The sequence below is a fragment of the Nerophis ophidion genome, linkage group LG01 (genome assembly GCF_033978795.1).
Source record: "Nerophis ophidion isolate RoL-2023_Sa linkage group LG01, RoL_Noph_v1.0, whole genome shotgun sequence".
NCBI classification, from domain to species: Eukaryota; Metazoa; Chordata; class Actinopteri; order Syngnathiformes; family Syngnathidae; genus Nerophis; species Nerophis ophidion.
In genome coordinates, this window is record NC_084611.1 from 20,324,999 (window position 1) to 20,344,100 (window position 19,102).

A 19,102-nucleotide genomic window follows, 5' to 3' on the forward strand; every position below is an offset into this window, starting at 1 on the left:
AAAACCGCTCTAAAACAACACCTCCAGGCAAATTCAACCCTTTACTAATACCCTCCTCCATTCACATCCCATCTCCCCGGATTGTAAATAACCAAATGTAAATAATCAAATGTACTTTTAGTGTATATACTTGTTCTTATGCTATCTGAACTCACTATGTTCTCTGCTGGCTGTACATATCCTACTAAGTAAGACCTACACTGTTTCAATGTCCATTTCTCTGTTGAGGCAATTGTTGATGACTAAAGTACTGATATCAACCAAAGCTCCTCATCCCACCCCCTGGATTGTAAATAATGTAAAAAATTCAATGTATATGTGATGGGATGTAAATTTAGTTAGTAGTATAATTCAGTGATTGTATGTAGTGGAGTAGGCGCTTGAGTTATATTCATATGTCATTTTATATTTGCAACTTAAATATGTGTATTGTTAAATGGCAACAGTAGAGCACCGTTATTTGTAATATATGGAGTTAATTTTGTTGTAATTCCAGCATTAATAAGAGCCATTGTAATACTGGGCGACTCCAGCAGGGGGCGCGTTGTACTGGGAGCTATACTAAGAGGACACGTGACTTCCTCGCAGTCATTACAGACGTGTACAGAACGAAGTTTTGTCCTTGTGTCTGTATAACTAAAACATCTCCCTTCTCAGGTACAAGTATTTTTATGTAAATAGTTTTACCCCCGAATTTATCTTTGTACTGTTAAAACATGTTTGAAAGAGTATATTGTTATAATCTGTGTCTTCTCAGTCGACAAGGCTTTATATATGACCAAGCTAATGCTAAAGCTAATGCTAACTGCCGATGTCGAGGCGAATGCTAGCTGCATCATCAGTGTTGGATATATACAAAGGTACTGTGTGTAGTTCGTTATTAATCTGCGTGTATTTCTGTTTAAAAGTGTGTTTTATGGAGTTTCTGGGACAAATTCAGTGTAATTTGTTATGTTAAGGAATGATTAGTGACTTTTGCTACTCAAACGATATGGGCTTACTGTATGGGATGAACCTTTGTATTTACTTGAGACATCCTCAAATACTGTGTACATGTATAGAAGTTTGATGTTTGATTGTGGCAGTCATTACAGACGTGTACAGAACGAAGTTGTGTCCTTGTGTCTGTATAACTAAAACATCTCCCTTCTCAGGGCGTTTACATGTATACTATGATGATTAACCTGTGTGATTTACTTCTTACGTATAAAATACTACACGGTCTAGCTCCATCCTATCTTGCCGATTGTATTGTACCATATGTCCCGGCAAAAAAATCTGCGTTCAAAAGACTCCGGCTTATTAGTGATTCCTAAAGCCCAAAAAAAGTCTGCGGGCTATAGAGCGTTTTCCGTTTGGGCTCCAGTACTCTGGAATGCCCTCCCGGTAACAGTTCGAGATGTTACCTCAGTAGATGCATTTAAGTCTCACCTTAAAACTCATCTGTATACTCTAGCCTTTAAATATACCTCCTTTTTAGGCCAGTTGATCTGCCGATTCTTTTCTTTTTTTCTCCTATGTCCCCCCCTCCCTTGTGGAAGGGGTCCGGTCCGATGACCATGGATGAAGTACTGGCTGTCCAGAGTCGAGACCCAGGATGGACCGCTCGCCTGTGTATCGGTTGGGGACATCTCTACGCTGCTGATCCGCCTCCGCTTGGGATGGTTTCCTGTGGACGGGACTCTCGCTGCTGTCTTGGATCCGCTTTGAACTGAACTCTCGCGGCTGTGTTGGAGCCACTATGGATTGAACTTTCACAGTATCATGTTAGAACCGCTTGACATCCATGCTTTCGGTCCCCCAGAGAGGTGTGGGGGGGGGGGTTACCCACTTCTGAGGTCCTCTCCAAGGTTTCTCATAGTCAGCATTGTCACTGGCGTCCCACTGGATGTGAATTCTCCCTGCCCACTGGGTGTGAGTTTTCCTTGCCCTTTTGTGGGTTCTTCCGACGATGTCGTAGTCGTAATGGTTTGTACAGTCCTTTGAGACATTTGTGATTTAGGGCTATATAAATAAACATTGATTGATTGATTGATTGATGACTGTATTATGCTGATAGTATATATTTGTACCATGAATTGATTAACATGGACCCCGACTTAAACAAGTTGAAAAACTTATTCGGGTTATACCATTTAGTGGTCAATTGTACGGAATATGTACTGAACTGTGCAATCTACAAATAAAAGTATCAATCAATCAATCCAAAAACCCATTCTTACACAGCACTAAAAAAATACTACCGGTACTTTTGCGCACCTAGTCCTACGATGGTATGTTCAACAGCCCTAATATATTTTTATTTTATTTTATTCACAGGAACTATGTCGAGATGCAGGTGATAGTGCTCCGCAGGGTACCGACATAAGCCCGTGTGTGGCGGGGCAGGGCAGAGTTGTGCAGGTTAAGGCTGGTGATGCTAGCGACACGACCCCCCCCAGCAGTGTTGGCTCGCCCCCGCCAACCAATGCTGACCTTTCCCAAAGTAATTACCCCTGTCACTCCGCCACCCAGAGCCCCAAACAACACGCTTGGCGGAGGACGGACGGCTCGGTGTCACTAATCATTTGCTGGCCTCTGGACAACGAGCCTCCTCACTTCCCTTCACTTCACCTTTATTTTTTATTCCCAAGTCTCTGTGTTCCGCTTCCTGGCGGCAAAGCTTTTTAGTCGATATTTAAATTGTTTTTTTTTTCCTTCCGGTTAATTGTAACGGAGGAGGATGCGTGGATGTGGAGGTGATTTTAATGGGCAGTGCCTTCTGGCCCCGGGTTGGTGCCCGAGCCTCATTAGGGTGATCAGGTAGTGCCAGTCAGAATGGGGGAGCTGCGGGCGCAGGAGAAAATAGGACGCCTATTTATCGAATGATGAGCATCAGGGAAGTATTTCATTATCTGCCAGCTTTCTGACCTTTGCTACTGTAACAATCTTAAGAGCTTGTTATACCAGGATAGGATTTTAACAAATGGAAAAGCCACATTGATAGTGTCCCCCCCGAACCCCTTAACTCTGTTGTAGAAAAAAACGTTTTATTTGGAATAATCGTACAGCGGGGCAATATTACCCTACAACAGGGGTAGGGAACCTATGGCTCTAGAGCCACACTGCAAAAACTGAAATCTAAGTAAGATTAAATATCTCAAATAAGGGTGATATTTGCTTATATTCTGTCTGATGAGATAATTTTTTGCATTAAGCAGATTTTATGTTAGACTGTTTTGCTTGTTTTAAGGGTTTAGGTCCTAAATTATCTGAGTAAGATACTACAGCTTGTTGCTGAGATTTTATGACCTATATTGAGTAAAACATGCTTGAAACTAGAATGCCAACTCTTTATCGGCCCATAAATGCTTTAAAATGTGATATCGGAAATTATCGGTATCGGTTTCAAAAAGTAAAATCGATGACTTTTTAAAACGCTGCTGTACGGAGTGATACACAAACGTAGGGAGAAGTACAGAGCGCCAATAAACCTTAAAGGCACTGCCATTGCGTGCCGGCTGAATCACATAATATTTCACACACATAAGTGAATGCAAGGCATACTTGGTCAACAGCCATACAGGTCACACTGAGGGTGGCCGTATAAACAACTTTAACACTGTTACAAATATGCGCCACACTGTGAACCCACACCAAACAAAAATCCATCCATCTATTTTCAACCGCTTATTCCCTTTGGGGTTGCGGGGGGTGCTGGTGCCTACTCAGCTACAATCGGGCGGAAGGCGGCGTACACCCTGGACAAGTCGCAGACCAAAACATGAATGACAAACACATTTTGGGAGAACATCCGCACCGTAACACAACATAAATACAACAGAACAAATACCCAGACCCCCTTGCAGCACTAACTCCTCCAGGACGCTACAATATATACCCCCCGCTACTTTTTTTCTACCACGAAAAGTGCACTTGCTTTTAGTGAGAATATAGTTATTTTAAGGTATTTTCGGGTTCATTGAGGTTAGCTAATTTTAACTTGTTTTGAAAAGTCTTGACAAGCTGTATTTTCTTGTTCTATTGGCAGATAATTTTGCTTAGTTCAAGTAAAATACCCCTCATTTTTGTATTTTTTTTCTTGTTTTTGAACACTGACTTTTTGTAGCTCAGATGTGGCTCTTTTGATGACTGCGTCTGGCTCTCGGATAAATCTGAGCTGACATTGCTTAACACAATAAGTAATGAATACTTCCACTTTAGTGTTAAAAATAATGTTCAAAATATAAAACATTCTCATGCATTTTTAATCCATCCATCCGTTTTTTCTACCGCACCTGTTTAAGAAGTTGCGTTAATGGTAGGAAGTTATTATATTTACTATTGGTTAGTGAGGGGCTTGCCCTCCTGGGGGTTCTTCAGACCACCAAGCTCCAACATGAGAGCCTGTTTCAGGGTTACAATATTGTTTTATTTTTCAATAAGTCTCTCAGTTGCTTTCCAGCAATTGTCTTTTTGTCTTTCGTCCTCGCTTGTGCTCTGGCTCCAGCTCCAACCCCGTCTCTACTCCTGGCTGCTGCTTATAACCGAGCGGCAGGTGATTAGATAACAAGGCCCAGATGGGCCATCTACGCACCTGTCGCTGATTTCGAGGCTGATCCTGGCAACAACCCGCTTCGCTGCAGGCCCGCAGGCCACGCCCCCTTCCACAGTTAGCTTCAGAATAACAATGTTATTACAAAAAATATTATATGGCTCTAACAGAAATACATTTTAAAATATTTGGCTTCTTGGCTCTCTCAGCCAAAAAGGTTCCCAACCCCTGCCCTATAAATACATATATTATTGTACTGTACTTGTGAAAAAAATATAAAGAAAAATAGAAAATTCCTAAATACATTTTAATGGGACTGCTACATATGCCCTGAACCTTGGGCCGAGGGTCGATCGAAGCCACCATACGTCTAAGACGGCGCCAAGTATCCAAATCAAAGGGACCAGCTTTGGAAAATGGATAGATGGATGATTTTAGTTGTAACCATACAAAATTAGCTAAAAAAAACTAGCATCAATCAATCAATCAATGATTATTTATACAGCCCTAAATCACTAATCTCTCAAAGGGCTACACAAACCACAACGACATCCTCGGTAGAGCCCACATAAGGGCAAGGAAACCTCACACCCAGTGGGACGTCGGTGACAATGATGACTATGAGAAACCTTGGAGAGGACTGCATATGTGGGCAACCCCCGCCCTCTAGGGCAGGGGTGTCAATCTCAAATACAGAGTGTGCCAAAATTTAAAACTGAACAAAGCCGCGGGCCGAGGTTGAACAAATGAATCTTTTAATAGGGACCCAAACAAGTTTTTCATTCAATATTGAACAAGCAAGGCTTATATAACTTTATAGTCACATAAAAAATTGAGTTTAAAATAATAATAATAATAACTAAAAAATATCAATGGCATATCAAATCAAATTTAAATAAAAATTGAATGCCTCTTCTGTATTAGCAGCCTTCTGAGGTAAATATTAACATTAACTTTTTCCAGAGGCTAATACATTGGAAAATAAAATAATGAATAAATCAACCATTCAGGCCTTTTTACTGCTCAGTTAACGTCGGGGCTCAGGTGGGTTGGGTTAGGGGTGCGGGGTTTGTTGGTAGCGGGAAGGAGGTGTATATTGTAGCGGCCCGGAAGAGTTAGTGCTGCAAGTGCTGTATTTGTTTGGTTGTGTTTATGTTGTGTTTATGTTGTGTTACGGTGCAGATGTTCTCCCGAAATGTGTTGGTCATTCTTGTTTGGTGTGGGTTCGCAGTGTGGCTCATATTTGTAACAGTGTTAAAGTTGTTTATATGGCCACCTTCAGTATGCCTTGCATTTACTTACATGTGTGTAGAAGCCACATATATTACATGACTGGGCCGGCACGCTGTTTGTGAGGAGAAAAAACAGACTTGACGACAGGTTGTAGGGGACGCTAAAGGCAGTGTTTTTAAGACACACCACCAATATTGTTGTCGGGGTGGATTTCGGGAGAATGGTTGCATCGGGAGATTTTCAGGAGGGGCACTGAAATTCGAGTCTCCCGGGAAATCGGTGAATGCGGTGTTACATCAGCACCGCTGTATAACACCGGCGGGCCAGCTCTAATGTTAATTTGATATTGCCTCAAGGGCCAAATGAAATTACACGGCGGTCCAAATTTGGCCCGCGGGCCAGAGTTTGACACATATGCTCTAGGGCAGTGGTCCCCAACCTTTTTGTATCCGCGGACCGGTCAACGCTTAATAATTTGTCCTTTTTTTTTCTTTTTTCTTTTTCTTCTTTGTCATGAAAAAGGGACGTTTTTGTCATGAAAAAGGGAGTTTTTTGTCGTAAGTGCACTATTTGTAGGTGTATATTGTGTTTTTTATGTTGATTTAATAACAACAACAAAAAAATAAATAAATAAATAATAATAATTTTTTATAAAAAATTATTCTGCGGCCGCGGCCCGGTGGTTGGGGACCACTGCTCTAGGGGAACCGAAAGCAATGGATGTTAAGCGGGTCTAACATGATACTGTGAAAGTTCAATCCATAGTGGATCCACCACAACCGTGAGAGTCCAGTCCAAAGTGGGTCCAATACAGCAGAGAGTCCCGTCCACATTGGATCCAGCAGGAAACCACCCCAAGCGGAGGCGGATCAGTAGCGCAGAGATGTCCCAGCCGATACACAGGCGAGCGGTCCATCCTGGGTCCCGACTCTGCACGAGCGGTCCATCCTGGGTCCCGACTCAGGACAGCCAGTACTTCATCCATGGCCACCGGACCGGACCCCCTCCACAAGGGAGAGTGGGACAGAGGAGAAAAAGGAAAGAAACGGCAGCTCATAGACACCTTCTGTTTGCTTGATATTGTAATTACTGGAAAACGTGGTGGAAACGAGTATTGCAACTGAGTGCCGCTGGACCGCAACTGAGAAACATACTTTTGGAAGGCCCTGTAGGCTCGAGGCCCAACAATGGGCCCTATGGTTAAAAAACACTGGTTTAAATGGTGTTAACTGTCCAGTGCATCCAAGTGCTTCCAGCACATTTAATGATGTACCACACACACACACACACACACACACACACACACACACACACACACACACACACAGACACACACACACACACACACACACACACTTACTGATTTATTAAAATAATGGCTGTGGTGTGGAGAAAAAAAAAAATCAATGGCCCTTTCTCTCCAGCATCTGTCAGTAGAGAGTTGAAACGTTGTTTAACTTCACCCAAGCGGATGTTCTCCCTTACCAAGCAGCATCACCCGTATTGATTTCTTATTTAGCTCCCAGCAGCGATACGTCTTCCAACGCGCACGGAACACTCTGGACTTCCTCGACCTGTCAGTACATTAATCCGGCCACATGAGCGCGGCTTGCCTGGGTCTGCAGAAGGCGGTCGGTTGATAAAATGAAACTTTTAACCGCACACTTACCACTAAAAAGGCAGAACTAGTTGAATCTGCCAAGCAGTTTTATCCTTTGTTGACTCCTACAAAGTGTTAGCACTGTAAGTATTACAGCTGTGTGATTGTAAACATTCTACTTAGTTGTAGTTTGCTTCAACGCATTTGGAGGCACTGAAATTGCCATGAAAAATTGCTCATGCTAATCGGTAGCATGTATATGGCAAATCCAATGCAAATCAGCAACGAGCTAGCATCTTTTCAAAAGTGAAGCCTTACTTTTGAGCGCTTTGTTGGTATGAAATATTACAACACTAGCGAGAGGAGTGCTTCTCAATTATTTTCTGTTCCCCCCACTACTTCGAAGAAGAAAACATTCTGCCCCCCACCACCAATAGTATAATTTGTCTATAAAATTGTTATAAGTACACCTCTGCATAACAACAAACTATTTGAAATGCCCAAAATTAAATTAAATGTATTTTATTTTAATTAATAATTTATAATTAATTATTGAATTCAAAAGTAAATTAATTAGCCTGAAATAAAAAAAATAAAATGAAAAAAATCCTTATTTAAACTGTAAACAATTTGTGACCGACTTGAACAATTTGATAATGAAAAATGAAATGAAAAAACTCAATAAATAATAATACATTCAATTTGATCAGCAACGTTAACTGAAGAGCACAACGTATAAAACGCTTCAACCTGCAAAACAAACATGAACAAATTAACGTGTGGATTTTTAAGAGTTCAAAAGACATATTCAGGATTCATGGCATCGACGAGCACATTTTGTAGTGTGCAGCTTGTTGAAGCAAGGTTTGAAGGACGATACTGGCAAAAGCATTTAATTGAAAAACAAAGAGCCAGTGCAGCGAAAAGAGGTGCACAGGAAGCATGAGACAAGCTATGCAGAAACAAACCTACACTGATCCAGCTTTATATGACACAGTGCTGTCATAAAAAGCACTTTGATGGACAGCGGCAGCAGGTGAGTGTTTTAATCACCAAACATTGGCAGGTGTGTCGATCAGTCCTCCATCCTGACTCTGACAAGGCAAGGAAGTGTCCAGGAAGTGCGGAAAACACGGAGGACGGAGCACTGAGATTAACTAAACTCATAAAACCAAGAAAACAATATGCAAAGGCTCACCTGGACAGCGGGTCATGACAGTTAGTCTTAAACCGGACATGATATCAACTACAATAAAAGTATAAGATTACGTTACCGTTTGATTTGATGTGAATCGGTGCCCAGTGTGTCTGAAGCTGAGCCATCATGGTCAAGAATGTGAACAGTGTCAATGTTGACAAGCATGAGGTTCTTCTCGGCAGGAATGTACGAACCCGGTTTCCATATGAGTTGGGAAATTGTGTTAGATATAAATATAAACGGAATACAATGATTTGCAAATCCTTTTCAATCCATATTCAGTTGAATGCACTACAAAGACAAGATATTCGATGTTCAAACTCATAAACTTTGTTTTTTTTTTTGCAAATATTAATTAACTTAGAATTTCATGGCTGCAACACCTGCCGAAGTAGTTGGGAAAGGGCATGTTCACCACTGTGTTACATCGCCTTTTCTTTTAACAACACTCAATAAACGTTTGGGAACTGAGGAAAATAATTGTTGAAGCTTTGAAAGTGGAATTCTTTCTCATTCTTGTTTTATGTAGAGCTTCAGTCATTCAACAGTCCGTATTTTACGCTTCATAATGCGCCACACATTTTCGATGGGAGACAGGTCTGGACTGCAGGCGGGCCAGGAAAGTACCCGCACTCTTCTACTACAAAGCCACGCTGTTGTAACACGTGGCCTGGCATTGTTTTGCTGAAATAAGGAGGGTCGTCCATGATAACGTTGCTTAGATGACAACATATGTTGCTCCAAAACCTGTATGGACCTTTAAGCATTAATGGTGCCTACACAGATGTGTAAGTTACCCATGCCTTGGGCATTAATACACCCCCATACCATCACAGATGCTGGCTTTTGAACTTTGCGCCAAAAACAATCCGGATGGTTATTTTCCTCTTTGTTCCGGAGGACACCACATCCTCAGTTTCCAAATATAATTTGAAATCTAGACTCGTCAGACCAGAGAACACTTTTCCACTTTGCATCAGTCCATCTTAGATGAGCTTGGGCCCAGCGAAGCCAGCGGCGTTCCTCGGTGTTGTTGATAAATGGCATTCGTTTTGCATAGTAGAGTTTTAACTTGCAGTTACAGATGTAGCGACCAACTGTGGTTACTGACAGTGGTTTTCTGAAGTGTTCCTGAGCCCATGTGGTGATATCCTTTACACACTGATGTCGGGTTTTTGATGCAATACCGCCTGAGGGGTCAAAGGTCTGTAATATCATCGCTTACGTGCAGTGATTTCTCCAGATTCTCTGAACCTTTTGATAATTTTACGGACCGTAGATGGTAAAATCCCTAAATTACTTGCAGTAGCTCGTTGAGAAATGTTGTTCTAAAACTGTTCGACAATTTGCTTACAAATTGGTGACCCTCGCCCCATCCTTGTTTGTGAATTACTTAGCATTTCATGGAAGCTCCTTTTATATCCAATCATAGCACCCACCTGTTCCCAATAAGCCTGCACACCTGTGGGATGTTCCAAATAAGTGTTTGATGAGCATTCCTCAACTTTATCAGTATTTATTGCCACCTTTCCCAACTTCTTTGTCACGTGTTGCTGCCATCAAATTCTAAAGTTAATGATTATCTGCAAAAAAAATAAAGGTTTATCAGTTTTAACATCAGATGTGTTGTCTTTGTAGCATATTCAACTGAATATGGGTTGAAAATGATTTGCAACTCATTGTATTCCGTTTATATTTACATCTAACACAATTTCCCAACTCATATGGAAAGGAGGTTTGTATGTAGAAAACATTTATTTGATTATTACAATAATTTCTTAAATCAATAGTTGAATTTGTCGACATAGTGAAAAATGCACTCACAAATATGACCTAGTCTAATGTTTTGGTCTTCTTCTGCACGTCCGACCAGTAGGAGGCTACAGGGAAGACCCAGGACACATTGGGAAGACTATGTCTACCGGCTGGCCTGGGAATGCCTCGGGATCCCCTGGGAGGAGCTGGACGAAGTAGCTGGGAAGAAGAAAGTCTGGGATTCCCTGCTTAGGCTGCTGCCCTTGTAACCCGATCTCAGATAAGCAGAAAAAAAATGGATGGATGAATAGTCCTCCTTATCTACCCTTCCTACCATTTTGTTTAGCCCCCACCTTTTTGGGTGGCTTAAACCGCCTTGTTTCTCAGAGGCACACATTGAAAAGCTAACACATGCCCGAATCTGGAAACACAAGTGCAAGCTTCCATCAATTTGACAGTGGAAAACAATCCTGCAGAACCGAATTCTCCGACATTTTTCAACAACATTGCTCTCCACTGGTTGTATCAGCTTTATTCCAAAATATGGTGACACAGCTCCATACATAGTAGAAGCATTTAAGTCTCACCTTAAAACTCACCTGTATACTCTAGCCTTTGAATAGACCTCCTTTTTAGACCAGTTGATCTGCCGCTTCTTTTCTTTCTCCTATGTCCCCCCCTCCCTTGTGGAGGGGGTCCGGTCCGATGACCATGGATGAACTACTGGCTGTCCAGAGTCGAGACCCAGGATGGACCGCTCGTCGGGACCCAGGATGGACCGCTCGCCTGTATCGGTTGGGGACATCTCTACGCTGCTGATCCGCTTGAGATGGTTTCCTGTGGACGGGACTCTCGCTGCTGTCTTGGAGCCACTATGGATTGAACTTTCAGAGTATCATGTTAGACCCGCTCGACATCCATTGCTTTCGGTCCCCTAGAGGGGGGGGGGGTTGCCCACATCTGAGGTCCTCTCCAAGGTTTCTCATAGTCAGCAATGTCACTGGCGTCCCACTGGATGTGAATTCTCCCTGCCCACTGGGTGTGAGTTTTTCCTGCCCTTTTGTGGGTTCTTCCGAGGATGTTGTAGTCGTAATGATTTGTGCAGTCCTTTGAGACATTTGTGATTTGGGGCTATATAAATAAACATTGATTGATTGATACTTTGATCAGAGTCACCTCTTCTTTTCATCAAAACTGATCTCTTTATATGGGTTTAATTCAAAATTACATATTGTGCCAGGAGGAACAGAGGTTATAGTGCGTATGCTTCACAATACAAAGGTCCTGGGTTTTGACCCAGGGCTTGGATCTTTCTGCGTGGATTTAGCACATTCTCCCCGGGACTACGTGAGTTCCCTCGGGTAGTCCGGCTTCCTCCCACCTCCAAACACATGCACCTGCCGATAGGTTGATTGGCAAACCTAAATTGGCCCTAGTGTGTGAATGGGAGTGTGAATGCTTTCTGTTTATCTATCGGCTCTGCGATAAGGCTGTAACTTGTCTAGGGTGTACCCCGCCTTCTGCCCGAATGCAGCTGAGATAGGCTCGAGTACCACCGCGACCCCGAACGGGACAAGCGGTAGAAAACTGATGGGTGGATATTGTGCCCTGACATGGTTTATAATATTCACATGAAGAAGTTCAAAGAGCAGAATGCGCATACCCCCAAAAGTCCAAATTGTACCCATTCAGGCCAAAAGTGGCCCCAATGATGAACGACTGACCCTTCAGGTATGTTACTCCTTTCTTGAGTCCATGGACTTTTTCCGGCATTCTTTTCGACCAAACATTATCTGAGAAAGACGGTTTCGAGGTCCAAGTCGATGACACAATTATCTCTGGCAAAAGATAGGATCGCCTATTATCAGGGCCCCTGATTCAGCCCCTTTTTGACAGTGACTGATTTGACTGCTCCTAGGCTGGCTCAGAGTAGAAGACCGGTTAACCAACTAGAAATTGGGTTGTAATTAAAACATGCCTGGAATGAGCCCTAAATACCTCCCAAGAGATAACAACACCCACAGTCAATAAAGTATTTCTGATTCTGATTCAGTAACAAAACTAGAAGGAGCAATAACTCGATCTGGTACCACACACCTATAAAACAAACATGGGCACATTCTCCTTCTACAGCTCTGTGATCCAAGTTTGCAAGTCTACCACTGTCCCTCGTAAATGCAGTTTGGCTCTTTTAAAACAGCCCTTAAAATTGATCGATTTTGACACTTATTGATATTTTCTATCACTTATTTCAGCCTGCCATTTCCATCTTAGCAAGGGTGCTTTTTGTCAGTTGAGAAGGTGTCTGGCAGGTGGTAAAATAAATGCAGTAGATTTTAAGGTAATTGCAGATTTGAGACACAAGATGGCAGTACACAGTAGTTTGGGAAGCAACTTGTCAAACCGACACAGTTGAAGTGCCATTGTCTGCATTAAAACCATCCAACTAAAGACAAGTTTCTGTTATTGAGTTGAAATATCCTGATGTTACAGTTTCTCTTCCTACTCCATGAAGAGAAATTGCCAGCAAGATAGAAAGACGGCTCAACCAAACTCGGTAGTTGATACTTTTACTTTGATTGGCTGTCAGCATGTCCCTCCCATTACTCAGTGACACTTCCTGTTTTGCTGCGTTCCCAGAACTCGAGTGACTTCATGCAACAAATCTTGCTTCGTAATTCCAGTTTCTTACGACCCAAAAAAGTATCGGTACATATCGAATGTTTTATCGAACATATTTTATATTGATATCGATAATGTGTCTATCGCGATATACAATGATATTGTTTTATCGGCCATTGTTTTTCGGATTTTTTACTTTTTAGTCAGTGTTTTACTGCATGTACACCGGTGTTAATATTCCTGTGTTTTTTGTGACGTTTTTTGAAAACGTAGTGCCACAACATATGTCTACGAATTGAACAGGACCCCCAACTTTGGGGAAACAAGACGGCAAGGACTTTTTGGACGCAACTGTTCAACAAAATGTTTTAAATGTAAATATGCTGTTTCACGTGTTTGCCTATTCGATCAATAAATCACAATTCTGACCCCTAAAAGTCAGAGCCCAATTTTGTAAGTGCCCCGACCTTTTCCAGGAAACTTTCCACAGTGTCAACGCCTCAACCAGCAGTCAAGGTTAAACCAGCTCAAATTGACTCTAGGACTTTGGATGAGATAATGGTTTGGATTTGATAACCCCTCTATTCTTTTGTACTGATTAGATGAACATTTTCTATTCATTCTATTTTCTTCTGCTTTTCAGTTACAGGAAACCCAGACCTCTTCTGGTTCCACCGGAGAAACACTGAGGCGTTTACAGGCCAACTGCAAGACATAATCCCTCCAGCATGTCTGGAGTCTACCCTGGGGGCCTCTTTCTGGGTTGGCATGCCAACATCTTACTACAGGTAGTCATCCAAGAGGCACTCAGACTCGACAACAGAGTCTCATAAACTGGCTCATCCTGCGAAGGAGTAAAATATCTACTTTGAACCCAACCCGGATTACCAAACTCCTCACCTTGTCTCTCAGGGTGAGTTCAGCCACATCTGAGGGGGAGAACTCATTTTGGCCGAGCGTACCCGCGATCTTGCCCTTTCAGTCTTTACCCAAATCTCACAACCGTAGGTGAGGGCAAGAATTTAAATTGACGAGTGAATCGAGAGCTTTGCGTTCACTCCCATGGTTTGGTACAGAGACCTTATTAAACTACAGACCCTGTGCAGATTCGCCGGTCAATCTCACTTTACATTCTTTCCTCACCACCAAGAGTATCTACGAAGTCCCAATTGTACTCATTTAGGTCTTGGAGGGGTCTGAAAAAGTCCCTAAAGAACCCATACGGGTCCAACAATAAAAGGGATGGCCAAAAGATTCCCAAAAGGATTTCTCCAGGTCCAATTCAGACCTTTTGAAGCACCAGGATTTTGAGTCAGGTACATTTCAGACCTTTTGGTGGACAGGGAATTTTAGTCAGGTACTTTAGGACCTTGGGATTATTGGAGTCCTCTGGGATCTTTAGGGGAAAGATGGTCCTGTTTGTGGATCTTTGGGGCCTTCAAACCTGTGTTTCATTTCCTAAGTCCATGGGCTTTTCCCAATAAATGTACATAGGCCCCCTAAAAGTCCCAGCCCTGTGTTTTAAGTGCTCCAGCCTGTCCGAGAAACCTTTCTTTCCCTTACTGGTGAACAAGATCCTGAGATTATTGAACTTTTCCACCGCGGATGAGACATCACTCCTAACCTGGAAGGGTGAACACAAACCACGTTCTCAGATTTAGGGTTCCTAAAACTCAACCCAGAAGCTTCAGAATCAGCTCTGAGTCGAGCGATCCAATTAGACTAAGTTGAGGGCCTTTAGATGGCGCCCATAAGACACACATATACTATAAGCCATCGGAGTCCAAATGTTTTCCACTGAGGGCCGCACACAGAAAACTCAAATGCGGGGGCCATTTTAATATACTTCATTTACAAAGCCAATACAAAGTACAGATTTATGAAACGAAAAAAAAAAAAACAGCCTGCATCAGCTTTGTGTTCTCAGCCGGGGTGCATGATAAATTAACGTGCCGATACAAGGAACTATTGTGTCACACCAATAAATACAACATTAGAAACACAAAAATAACACTCCAAAGAGGCGAGATTACCCATAATGTGCCTTTGGTGGTTTAGGGTGAGCAAATGAAGCGCTGCTTTTTTTCCTAACCATGTCGTACATTTCCCCCGAGTTCATTGTAAACCAACATGGTGTCGATTGTTCGAGTCGTATTTAATAGTTCAGAGGAAGACAGTTCATGTGAGATTTCCACCAAATATCTTGGAAACATTTCGCAAAAACAAAAGAAAAAAAATCAAGCCTCAACACATCAAATGGTATCAGCCCAATAAAACAATATTTTGAAAGCCCTGAGAAAGAAGCGGCCCCGAAGCCAGCCGCAAACAAAGCTGTGCACAAACTGCATTTAAACAACCGTAAATTTCATAAGTAAGGTAATATGAGCAGCTACTTTTAGCCTACGCGTTGAACCCTGCGGCTTATAAAATGGTGCGACCAATATATGGATTTTTTTTTCACTGACAAGCAAAGAACAAATAGTTAAAAAAACAAAAGCACTGAAAAGGTGTGTTATGTCCTATGACCACAACATTTGGATGGGTTGTTCGCTGCAGGTGCTGCAGTGTCCTTCCATTTAGTGCTTTCAACCGGAAGCAGAGGTGCATTTCGTCTTCTAGCCATCCATAGCATAACCACTCTTCATTCATCAGTCCAAGTAACGTTTGTAAGTTTTACAATATAGCTAAAACAATTCTTCTTCTTCCTAAACTTTAGGAGTGTTTTCATGCATATTTGTCTGTGCTATCGTGATGTAATGACAATTGCATAAATAGCGTTATCTGTTTACGAGCGTTCTGTGTTAGCATTATTAACTTACAATGGCATTCTTTGTGGGAAGTTTCAGTTTCACAAATTCTTCAGTGAATTCACCAAAATGTCACCTTGGAGTTTGAGTCTGTTTAGCTGATTGGAGAGTTAGCTTCCACAGCTAGTGGGTCCATGACAATGATTTGTTTTGTTTGACACCATTTGGAAACAATTAAGCTATGTAAATAAACATTTACAAAAGGTTTCTATGTAAATAACTAATTTCACATAGTACATTTTGTATATATCTGTGGCTTATATATGGACTAATATAAATATATCAATCAATCAATCAATCGTTTACTTATATAGCCCTAAATCACTAGTGTCTCAAAGGGCTGCACAAACCACTACGACATCCTCGGTAGGCCCACATAAGGGCAATGAAAAGTCACACCCAGTGGGACATCGGTGACAATAATGACCCCGTGGGACGTCGTTGACAATGATGACTATGAGAACCTTGGAGAGGAGGAAAGCAATGGATGCATATATATATATTTTTTTTTTCCTAAATATTAGTGGGTGCGGCTTATATACCAGTGTATTCTGGTGTCCAGAAAACATGATACATTAATAAATATTAAAAATAATTAGTCATCGCTATTGTTTTTGAGAGACTGGGAATTATCCGTGTCGGTATTAGCTCAAAGAGAAAATATATTGTTCTTCCCTAATTTTTAGCGTCAACATTTGAATGTTTTCGGTATGGCGTAGTGCAGGGGTGCTCACACTTTTTCTGCAGGCGAGCTACTTTCCAATTGACCAAGTCGAGGAGATCTATCTCATTCCTATTTATAATTTATATATATTTATTTATGAAAGAGACATTTTTGTTAACAAGTTAATGGTGTTTAATGATAATACAAGCATGTTTAACACACATAGATTTATTTCTTTCATGAAGACAAGAATATAAGTTCGTGTATTTGATTCTGATGACTTGTATTGATTGGAATCAGACAGTGGTGTTGATAACGTCCGCATTTTCAATTGGAGGAAAAAAAAAGTCCTCCTTTCTGTCTAATACCACATGAAAGTGGTTGGATTTGGCATCTCATTTGTCCAACTTGCATACTCGTTTTTAAACACTTTGTTATGAGAGTAGCATATGTGTGTGGCCCTTTAATGTCTGGCAGCAGGTGAGTGACGTCAGTGAGTGTGCGGGTGGGCAAGCAAGTGAGAAAGCGGTCGCTGAGGGCGGGGGAGAAGTACATTGGCATCAAACTCCGTAGCTTGCTAGCTTGTGCGCGCTAGCTTTCTGAGACTCTTATTTTGTTAGCACAGGCAGGATGAAACAGGTCTTTTATGGTGAAGACAGGAACTGTGCAGTCGGTCTTTAGAGTTTTGACAGTAGGTACGGAGTCTCTAGAAATAAAATGTGTTTCTCTGCGTCCGCCCTGTTAGTGATTTTTTTCTTAAATATGAGCTCGCAGCAGCCAGCGTCATCTCACAAGATCCTCGGGTGCCGAGAATGTCAAACAACTGACGAAAGTGAAGTCTTGGTATGATTGATGATTGCTCATTTTTATGTATATTTTTTAATGCCTGGCTTGAGATCGACTGACACACCCTCCGAGATCGACCAGTCGATCGCGATCGACGTAATGGGCACACCTGGCGTAGTGGGTAGAGCTGCCGTGCCAGAAACCTGAGGGTTGCAGGTTCGCTTCCCACTTATTGACATCCAAATCGCTGCTGTTGTGTCCTTGGGCAGGACACTTCACCCTTGCCCCCGGTGCCGCTCACACTGGTGAATGAATGATGAATGAATGATTGGTGGTGGTGGTCGGAGGGGCCGTAGGCACAAACTGGCAGCCACGCTTCAGTCAGTCTACCCCAGGGCAGCTGTGGGTACTGATGTAGCTTACCACCACCAGGTGTGAATGAATGATGGGTTCCCACTTCACTGTGAGCGCTTTGAATATCTAACTATAGAAAAGCGCGATATAAATCTAATCCATCATTATTATTACTTTACACCTATTTGCTGTTTTATTTCACTTTTACAGATTTTTGTAAAAGTACTTGTAGAATGTGCAGCCAGCCATTATACCCCTGCTCTAACCGCTGTACACAAAGAATTAAAAACATTTTTTAGCGGTGCCGTCTTATGTAACCCATAACTAAAACCAGCACATCTAATAGCGTTGATCACATGCACACAACACTTTCCAGCAGGCACACAATATCTAAAAAAAGTTGAGAAGTTGTTGGATTTTGTTCTGACGTTGAGCGACTCAAACACATCGTTGAAACATTGAATCAATGTTGGGTTAAATCAACATTCACTGTCAATGTTGGGTTCTGACATTGATTTGACCATTGAAATTTGGTCATTGTCCGACCAATATGCCACAACACAAAAAAAAACGTGGAAACATCATACTTTTTGACGTTTAATCAATGTTGGTGTAACGCCAGCATGGGCTAGTCGGGTTAAGAGTTTAACTTGTGTGACAGAAGATGGTTCATCTAGGAGCCTGTGGTGTGAAAGACGACGACAACTAGTTATTTTGGTTTTGACTGCATTAAATGTATTGATAAAAGAAGATAAATACCACAGATAACACAATAGAAAATAAAAAAATACCCAAACCAAAAATACGAGATACAATCCTGCTTCCTTCTCGGAACCAGTCCACAGTTCAGTTCAAAAGGTACGCAAATGCAACGACTTTTGCGTCAGTCCAAAAGTTCAGTTCAAAAAACAAAAGTAATCCAAAAGGTTCGCAGCGGAGGAGAAAAAAAATGCTTGTCCTACCGCATAGTTGTTTAGCTCGCCATTTTGTTGAGTTGAGTGTAAAGGTGGATAGGGAGCTCAGGTTGTTTGGGGCACCGAGTATTCCTTCCCGGAAAAAAAACCTGACCTAAAAGTCCAAAAAACAAAGTGAGTAACCTAGTTACCTCTTCACTAGTAAAGTACATTATATATGTACTTGAATGCATAATATAAGCATTCGATTGTCCAGAATGACAAATATTTTATATTAAACACTTGATGACATAATTTAACCATGTTGATTAATATATAATTATGAGTCCAATTAAAATGAACATCCATAATTCATTTCTAATAATACAATTGATATGACATAATTTAAACATGTTGATTAATATACAATCATGAGTTCAATAAAATGGAACATTCACAATACATTTCTAATAATACAGCGCATGATTTCTTATCTAAAGTGATAAAACGCAATCATGGATCAATTACAAAGTCAATTACAAGTGCACTTATATAACTTGTTTCATAATAATACTCATTTTTAGAAACTCAATGAATCATGATTCAAATTCAATTACTTGTCCAAACATTCAAAGTTACTAAACAATCAAGCAGAG